Source organism: Silene latifolia, chromosome Y (assembly GCF_048544455.1).
Source record: "Silene latifolia isolate original U9 population chromosome Y, ASM4854445v1, whole genome shotgun sequence".
Lineage (NCBI taxonomy): Eukaryota > Viridiplantae > Streptophyta > Magnoliopsida > Caryophyllales > Caryophyllaceae > Silene > Silene latifolia.
Genome location: NC_133538.1, coordinates 314,284,300 through 314,292,982, shown reverse-complemented (window position 1 = coordinate 314,292,982; position 8,683 = coordinate 314,284,300). Strand labels below are relative to the sequence as shown.

The 8,683-nt window shown below is 39.4% G+C and overlaps 1 long non-coding RNA gene across 1 annotated transcript; it reads left to right on the top strand.

Moving 5' to 3' along the window:
* The first annotated feature begins 4,508 nt into the window (after positions 1-4,508).
* LOC141633045 (uncharacterized) lies at positions 4,509-4,946 on the top strand. The gene is made up of 3 exons (XR_012537847.1): positions 4,509-4,582; positions 4,699-4,774; positions 4,877-4,946. It is a non-coding gene; the product is annotated as an uncharacterized LOC141633045 (long non-coding RNA).
* Positions 4,947-8,683: the final 3,737 nt, after the last annotated feature.

The following is an 8,683-nucleotide window of genomic DNA, read 5'->3' as shown; positions in this document are numbered from 1 at the left end:
GTTGATACGGCCACTCCTCCTTATATTGCGGCATACGCCTAAATCAGTCATCAGGCTGACACGGCAGCTAGCTGAGTCAGAAAGTAAACCTTTTCAGGGTGACAGGACTCGCCTAAATCAGCCAAACAGGCTGACACGACAGTTTCCTAAACTAAGGAAATTTAAAAAACACAAGATATAAATTAAACCTTGCCAAAACTGCGGCAAGGATATTCAAAAATATGGCCAAAATACGGCCCCAAGTTTAACCGCCACCTTGGCGGAGCAACCACAGAAAGAAAGTTTTAAAACTTACAAGTTTGCCACCTCTGGGCCAGACTGCCAAAAAATTCATCAAAACATAAAAATACTTAATTATCGGTCACATTAATGACCTCCACTCAGCATCTCCTCCGCCTGCCGACCTCCCGTTTCGGGTACCACACCAGCTTGACATCCTCACTGCCATAGCTCCCGAGCTCCGTCAGCAGCATCCCGGGACATTCCAAAGATCACCCCGCAGCCTTGCTCGGTAAGGCGGGAGAATTCACCTCATCAACTTCAGGCATCAGCACACTCAGATCAGGTTGGGTGGGGTAGAGTATCTCCAGCTGCTTCTCCTCTTCCTCTATAGCCTGCTGGGTGGGAGCCTCCTCGAGAGCAGCACACACCCCGCTGATCTTTCCCCGCCAAGTAGTATAGGCAACAACGTTGGTGGCCAGGGAGATCAGCTCGCTGATCTTCTCCTCAGAGCGCTTGAGAGAGTCAGAGAAAGTGTTGCACACCGCTTGAGTGCAAGCCAGCTGATCAGCCCCCTCCTTCAGCTTCTTCTTGGTGACAGCAAGCTCAGCCTTTAGTTCCACCACACGCTCCTTCAGATCAATCCGCTGCTGCGCCAAATCAGCAATAGTCCCCTTCAGCTCTTGGTCTTTGGCATCGACAGCACGGCTAGTGGTCTGCACTATGTTAATCATCTTTCTGTTGAAAAGAGCAGACTGAAGGGTCTGGGACAGTAAAAATCAAAAGTCAGCAAGAAAGTTAAAAAAGGAGAATCCAAGCAAAAGCAGACGAACAGGTAGAAAGTGAAGAGTATTTACCATGAAGGCATTATGAACGTCATTCTCAGCCATCTCCTCTGGGGAGAACTCTGAAAACGTCTCCTTCAGAGGAGGAAAGAGCAGCTGGTCGATCTCCGGCCAGTAAGGTACCTTGTCCACATTCCCAAAGCCCTCTGGGAAATGAGCAGTGATGCCTCCACTGGATGAAGCACGAGGACTGGCAGGAGGAGTAGGCGGATGACAAGACAACGGGTCAACCTCCAAGGGCTCAGGTGCAGCAGAACTGGAAAATGTAGGAGGAGTCCGGAAGGAAGCAGCAGGAGCACTCCTCTTGGAGGCAGAGGCCACATCAGGGCTGGTAGAAGGTGTCTTCCTTTTGGCGCTTTGGAGGATGATTTCTAATTGATCAACTTTTGAACGTGCAAGCAGATATAGTCTCAGACGGCAGGATGCTTAAAACATCAGGAGAAATAGCATGCAAATTAAAACGGCTGTCGAAGTCTTACCAGAAGACATACTGTGAGCCGATTGAGGAGGATTGGAGGAGGAAGCAGGTGAAAAACCAGGGAGCAGGCCTGGGAACTTTCTCTCAGATTCAGAGATGCTGAACAGTTTGCTGCAGGCAGAGATCTTGGCACCAATGCGGGTCAGGTCACAGGGGCCTGCACGAAGATGATAAAGTAAGCTAGTAAGCAGCAGAATAAAGTAAATCAGGTGACAGGAAGGCTACTTACTCGAAGTTAGAACCCATTTCTCTAAGATGTAATCAGCAGGAGGCTAGATGGAGTCCTTCCTCATGAAGTTTAAATCCTCAAACCATTTCTCATCACGGGATTTTGACACGTGTTTGAAGGGAGCCTCTCCATGGCCCAGGAATGAGAACTGACCCCTGCCCAGGGATCTGATGTTGTACATATGGGCTAGATCGCCCAGAGTGACATGTTTACCAGTGTTCTAACCGGAGGCCAGAGAATAGAGAAGAACCCTCTAAATGGCGGCGAAAATTTGCGCCATGGCAAAGTTGTTGGTGAAGATGAAGTCTTGAACGAGTTTGGGAAAAGGAAAACGGAGGCCGTATCTAAATGGGTACAGATAAACGCCAACCCACCCTGGACGAAGGGCATCGGCTTTTTGCCCCGGTTCAGGGATGGCGATGTCAACCCCGTCACCAAGACCAAGCAGATTCTTGATCATGGGAATGTCGGCCGGAGTCAAAGCAGAATCACAGTCGTGGGGATGTTTAAAAAGTCCCCGAGAAGGAAAGGTTGGGTCAAGATTACGGTCGGAGGGTGTGGAGGTTGATGAAGATTGTCGAGTTTTACCCATGGTGGAGAAAGAAAATGGAAATTAATAGAATAAAAGAGGGAGAAATACCTGGTGAAAGAGACGGAGGAAGAGGAGCAGTGAAGCCGGCGAAAATAAAGAAGAAGGAAGGTTGAGGGTTTAAGAGAGAAGAATATTTTTGAAATGATTTGGGATTAATAAAAGTGGAAGGTGGACGTTGGAGTTATAAAGAGGAGAGAGGGAGTTGGGTGCGAGAAAAGAGGAATAGGGCGGCTAAAATGATGGATTGCATGTGAAGGAGTGTAAAAGACGGCTTAGGGTTTTTAGCAGTTGGTTACGTAAATTCCTTGCTCGATACCTGAAAGCGTACTTCACAAGAAATTTGGGGCAAACTGTTTGGGCTAAAAATAGCACAATAAAGAAGGCCCACTTAATAAAATAAAAGCTATGGAAGGAGTGATAAGGAGGAAGGAAGCCCGCGGTTGGAGAAAGGGGAAACGGGCTCAAGGGGGATCAGGAGCCCATCGTAGAAGGCGTCCGGATTAAGGAAAGAGGAGTCAGGGAGATGTTAGGGAGAAGTTAGGGAGATCAGGGAGAATTAGGAAAGGCGTCCGATTTTGGAAAGAGTCCTTATGGAAATTATATTCCCTTTCCATATTCGAGATAGGACATATCTAGAGTTCTTACCCTATAAATAGCCAAAGGAGCAAATCAAGAAGGGCATTCACATCCATATTCATAAATTCACATTCAAGAACACATCAACACCACGGCATATTATTATACTCAAATATACATTCGTCCAAGATCTTGCAGGCCTGACGCCTAGGGCCAGCACGATTAGCTTTGTGCCTCGATTGTAATCATCCTCCTATTCAAATAGTGCAATACTTGGCAGGGTATCGTCCCTCCCGCGGTTGTTCCCACATTGGGTTTTCCGCGTCACCAAAATCCTACGTGTCAATTTACATTACGAACTTTATTTCTTTATTTACTTATCAACATACGAACGATCATACAATCAACCAACGAATAAAGACCGCATTGACCCTAATCAATCAACTTGGTAAAAAATACCTAAACACACTCCTAATGTCCCGGTCACGGTCCCCTTCCCACTGTTTTATCACAAGGTCGTGGCTGATTCAGAGGCTAAGTCTACTAGGGTCACCCCCACTCCCATGAAAGGTGACAAACTGGAGCCTGTTCCAGGGGCCGCCTCCTCTGCTGTGTCGCCTCTGACTGACCACAGTAATGGTAACGTAAGAATGCACTTCTTAGATTAGTAAAGTTATAGCCTCACAACTATAACATTACTTATATAAGAGCTCAATGTTATAACTCTTCTACTATAACATTGAGATGTCAAGTTTATATAATACACGACTAAAATGTTTTTAAAATTGTTTTTGAAAAATGTTTTTGTCCTTTTTGAATGTTTTAGCAAGAAGTATTTATTTTATAAGGAAGCCCTTATTCATATTAAGTGTGGTTTTATTTTACGCTTATAATTAGTAATTATATTGAATCAACTTATGAGTTGAGTCATATTACTAATTAGGATTTCTAATACTATATCCCTCCCCTTATATAAAAGAGAATAAGGCAAGCTACTATTCCTAATGAATAGTTGAAAAAGTATTATTGTTTAATCAATATGGGCTGGTTTGTCTAAAACGGTTTTGCTGGTTATTTGGGCTTACGGTGCATTCCTCAGCCAACTTCTTGTTTGTGGCCCAACTGTTCTATTCCTCAGTCAGCGTACAATTGCCTTTTCCTACGCAAATGCAATTACCCATTTAAACGAGTACAATTGCCAGCTTTCCCCACCTCTCACTTCTCTCACCACAATTATTTTCTCCCAAAACCTCCTTCATCACAATCGCCAATCGCCTTCAACTTGATATTTATCACCTATGCTTATTAGGATGCTATTCACGACTGCACGCGGTTTCCTCTGAGATTAGAAATGGTAATTCGTTTTGTCCTCTTTTCATCCATGTTTGTTCATTTTATTTCTTGTTTAATGATCATATTAAGTTTGTTATTATTGTGGATTATGTTAGAGTTTGTTTTTTATCAGTTTTGAGTGATTTTTGTGGATTGTCGTTCTTATTTAGTCAGTGATTTAGGTGGATTGAGAACAAAAATAAGACTTATGTAGATGATGATGATGCTGCTTCTGCTGATGATGATGATGACGACGACGACGATGATGAGGAAGAGGAATTTGATGCAGAGAAGTTTCATAAGGAGGCATGGTGCGTGTGTAAAACTAACGAGATTTTTTATTCACGTTTTTGTTGATTTTAACTTTAATGATATACGATGTGGAACTATTATAATCAAAGTTATATATGTGATGAACTAATGGCAGGTTAGAAGGCGGAATTTATGAAGTTCAAGCTCGTGCATTTGCAGAGGCTTCTTTAAGTTATTTGGAGGAGACACATGTATTAGTTTGTGCCTCCTTTTTATTGCACGATTTCGTTGACATATTCATTTGTATAGCTTAAAGATTTATTCTGTTTCGCATATCAGGATTAATTTTACAGGCAAACAGGAAGAAGTATGAACTTGTAAAGCTTGACACTTCTTCAGCAGCATCGACATTTTGTGGTCCACGTATCACGACTGCACGCGGTTTCCTCTGAAATTAGAAATGGTAATTCGTTTTGTCCTCTTTTCATCCATGTTTGTTCATTTTATTTATGGGTTTGTTATTTGATATTGTTTGTTTGATCTTGTTTAATGATCTTATTAAGTTTGTTATTATTGTAGATTATGTTAGAGATTGTTTTTTTATCAGTTTTGAGTGATTTTGGTGGACTGTCGTTCTTATTTAGTCAGTGATTTTGGTGGATTGAGAACAAAATAACTTATGTAGATGATGATGATGCTGCTGCTTCTGCTGCGGCTGCTGCTACTGCTGCTGATGATGATGAGGACGACGATGATGAGGAAGAGGAACTTGATGCAAAGAAGTTTCATAAGGAGGCATGGTGCGTGTGTAAAACTCACGAGAGTTTTTATTCACGTTTTGTTGATTTTAACTTTAATGATATACGATGTGGAACTATTATAATCAAAGTTATATATATGTGATGAACTAATGGCAGGTTAGAAGGCGGAATTTATGAAGTTCAAGCTCGTGCACTTGCAGAGGCTTCTTTAAGTTATTTGGAGGAGACACAGGTATTAGTTTGTGCCTCATTTTTTATTGCACGATTTCGTTGACATATTTATTTGTATAGCTTAAAGATTCATTCTGTTTGGCATATCTGGGTTAATTTTACAGGTAAACAGGAAGAAGTATGAACTTGTAAAGCTTGGTTCTTCTTCAGCAGCATCGACATTTAGTGGTCCACGTATCGCTGGCATTCTATTGACTTATTGACTTGCATTATCAATTGAATTAGGGCAATCAAGCGACATCGTGTATGCCTGTTTAGCCCATTGTATTTTGCCGAACTTATTCAAAGACGTCTTTCTGTTACAGTTTGAAATCTATGTAAACAACATTTATACTCTATATCAAGTGATTTACAGATTTAAAAAGTTCCTTATTTTACAGTCGACTACTTAAAATACTATTATTTATATGTAGGGGCCTCAATTGAATTTTGCGGTGCAGGGGATTTTGCCCGTAGCTTTTTAGCAAGTTGTATTGGGCGAACCTTTTACCGCAACATTTTACTATTACAATTTAGAAAACTTTTAACATCCTTTATACGCTAACATTTAAATACCTCAAATATATGTATCGACAGTAACTACAGAGCGCTACAATTCTATAAACGTCGGTGCGACAAGAGCGATAAAAGGAACAGGCGTATTCCTACTCCTACATTGGATTAGCAGACACACAAATAATAATGTGTAGCAGTATCAGACGGATTAAGATGTACACACGACTTCGGGGCGTTGAACGAAGCAACTTTGTATTGTGCGAGCCTTTTTCAACACCGTCTTTCTGTTTCAGTAAAGAATGTATCTAAACAACCTTTGTTGACCCGTATTTGCTAGGAACTAAACACGTTAAATATAATACTGATTTATAAAACTAAAAGGGCGAATCGTCTAATCTGATTGTCGTGAGTGGTCATTGTTATCATTACCACTAAAAACAATACAAATGGGTTGACTGTTATTTAGTAATTTGGCAGCCAAAAAAAAAAATGTAGCAAAACATGGCTATAATTTATGACAATTAAAAGCAAAGCATGCTGAAAAATAAGGGGGAAACGTGGTTAGGTGGTTTCGTGGGCCAATTATAGTAAGGGGATGGTGTGATTATGTCAGTTATTAATATCTTTTGTGAAATTTGGTTAGGAATGTGTTATCGTTTGAAGTGCTGCAAAGGGCAGGTTTTAGGGATATTTGAAAGGTGATTAAACTTCTGTCATTCTGTAGCTAAATTGTAAATGGTCAAGATACACCTACATGTTATCAAACTGTGGAGAACTAACTTAAATGGTTATCTGATGACAGGTAGCTCAAACACAAGAAAGAAGCAGGACCATACAACTGGAAAATATGCAAATTACACAAGGACATTTAACACCTCAAACTTTGGAGGATGTCCTTTTTTACTTTGTACAAGTGACTACATCTTTTGTGTGAGCTGATTTGAGATGCTTACGTTGGTTTTTTGGGTGATTGTAATATTATGGCAGGCTTGAACATCCTAGATGTATTGGAACTTTCAAATTAAATGGTTGTTTGTTCTTCTAATTACTTAGCTCTGAGCAAAGCCGTATACCAATACAAATGTCAAGCGGTTTAGTACAAGCAATTTCCAATGTTTTTGTTTTTGAAAGATGAACTAACAAATGGCTATAATTCATCGTATATAATTATATGGTCATTACAAACAACTAACCCAACAAAAAACACTAAATAAACAACTCGAAAAATATACTCCGTAAAATTGCCCGGTAAACAGAATTAGCTTCAAAAATATACCATCATCTATTGATTTTGAAAACCACAAAATTGTGATGAAAAAATACAATAAACTAATCTCTTCAAAAATTTATAATATCAATGAGCTTTAGTAGAGGTAGGGTAGGTTGTACTTGGTATCTAAAATCATATTTTTAAAGAGTTGTCACTTTTATCTATAAAGCTAAACAACTTTTAAAATGTAGCTTTGGTCTATTAATAATTACTAAAGATGATTTCAGAAATATTTTTAAAAAGCGTTTTATTTATGACAAGTACCAGCTGCCTCAATTAACGCAGACAATCATCAATTTTTTTTTTAAAAAAAACAGTCCTAAGTAAACACTGTTAAAGGTTCAACAATAACGTGTGGTGTTGTCAATGAACAATGGACGATATGGCCAGTGGATGTTCGAAAAGATTTGCTTATCAAAGTCATAAGACAACACTATCAAACTGTACTTTAGCCAAATAAATAATGAATCCTCATGATAGAGCTGCAAAAGGAATGGTTGAAAGCATGGGCAACAACAGAATAGGTAGTGGTGTGATTGTTTGGTGCATTAACAGCATGTGGCCAAACTGTTAGTTAAAAAGACTTACTGCACTGGCTTTACAATTTGAATAATAACATTGACAAAGAAGAAGCAACAACTAAACCAGCCAGACCCTAAAAAAAAATACAAAAACAAAGAAAAGAGGTTAGCAGTTGCAACAGAAATAATTTGTAGGCTATAGATTAACGATTATTCCTAAAAAAACTGTTATGCTATACATGAACAAACTGCCAACTTTAATAACTTTTATTGTCTTTTTGCAGGGAATATGAAGCCTGAGTAGAAAATGGTGAAGGACTTAAATGATACGGTCGGCCCGCATTCAATTCACCTCAAAGTTATTAAGAAGAGCAATACCCAAATTTCTCCAAAAACGAAAGGCCTTAATTACCAGAGGATTATTTTCCAGGATGAAGAGGTGATTCCTAAATTACATCCTAATTTTTTAAGATCAAATGTAGAATGATGTATATTGGAATGTCAATGATGATGTTTTACAGTGATATTGCCTCAGTATAAAAAGTCTAAACCTGTTTTCATAAGAAGTTAGTGTAGTTAACTTAGTAGCCATCAAAACATGTTCGCGTAATATACTTGAATTATCAAATTATGTACCCTTTCCAAAGTCAGAAGAGTTGGAACAAGAGCATTTAAAGCTAATATTCATACATAGAAGGCAGATGTTTCATCTTAAGCATAAATCTAAATGACCAACTTAAACTGATAATCGTTCTATTTCTTATTAATTAACTACAGGGAGGTAAGATCAGAACAACGCTTTATGCCGATGAAATTGCAGCGTATGAAAATATCATTTTCGATAAGATGGAATAGGACATTTGCAATGCAAAGATCAAACTG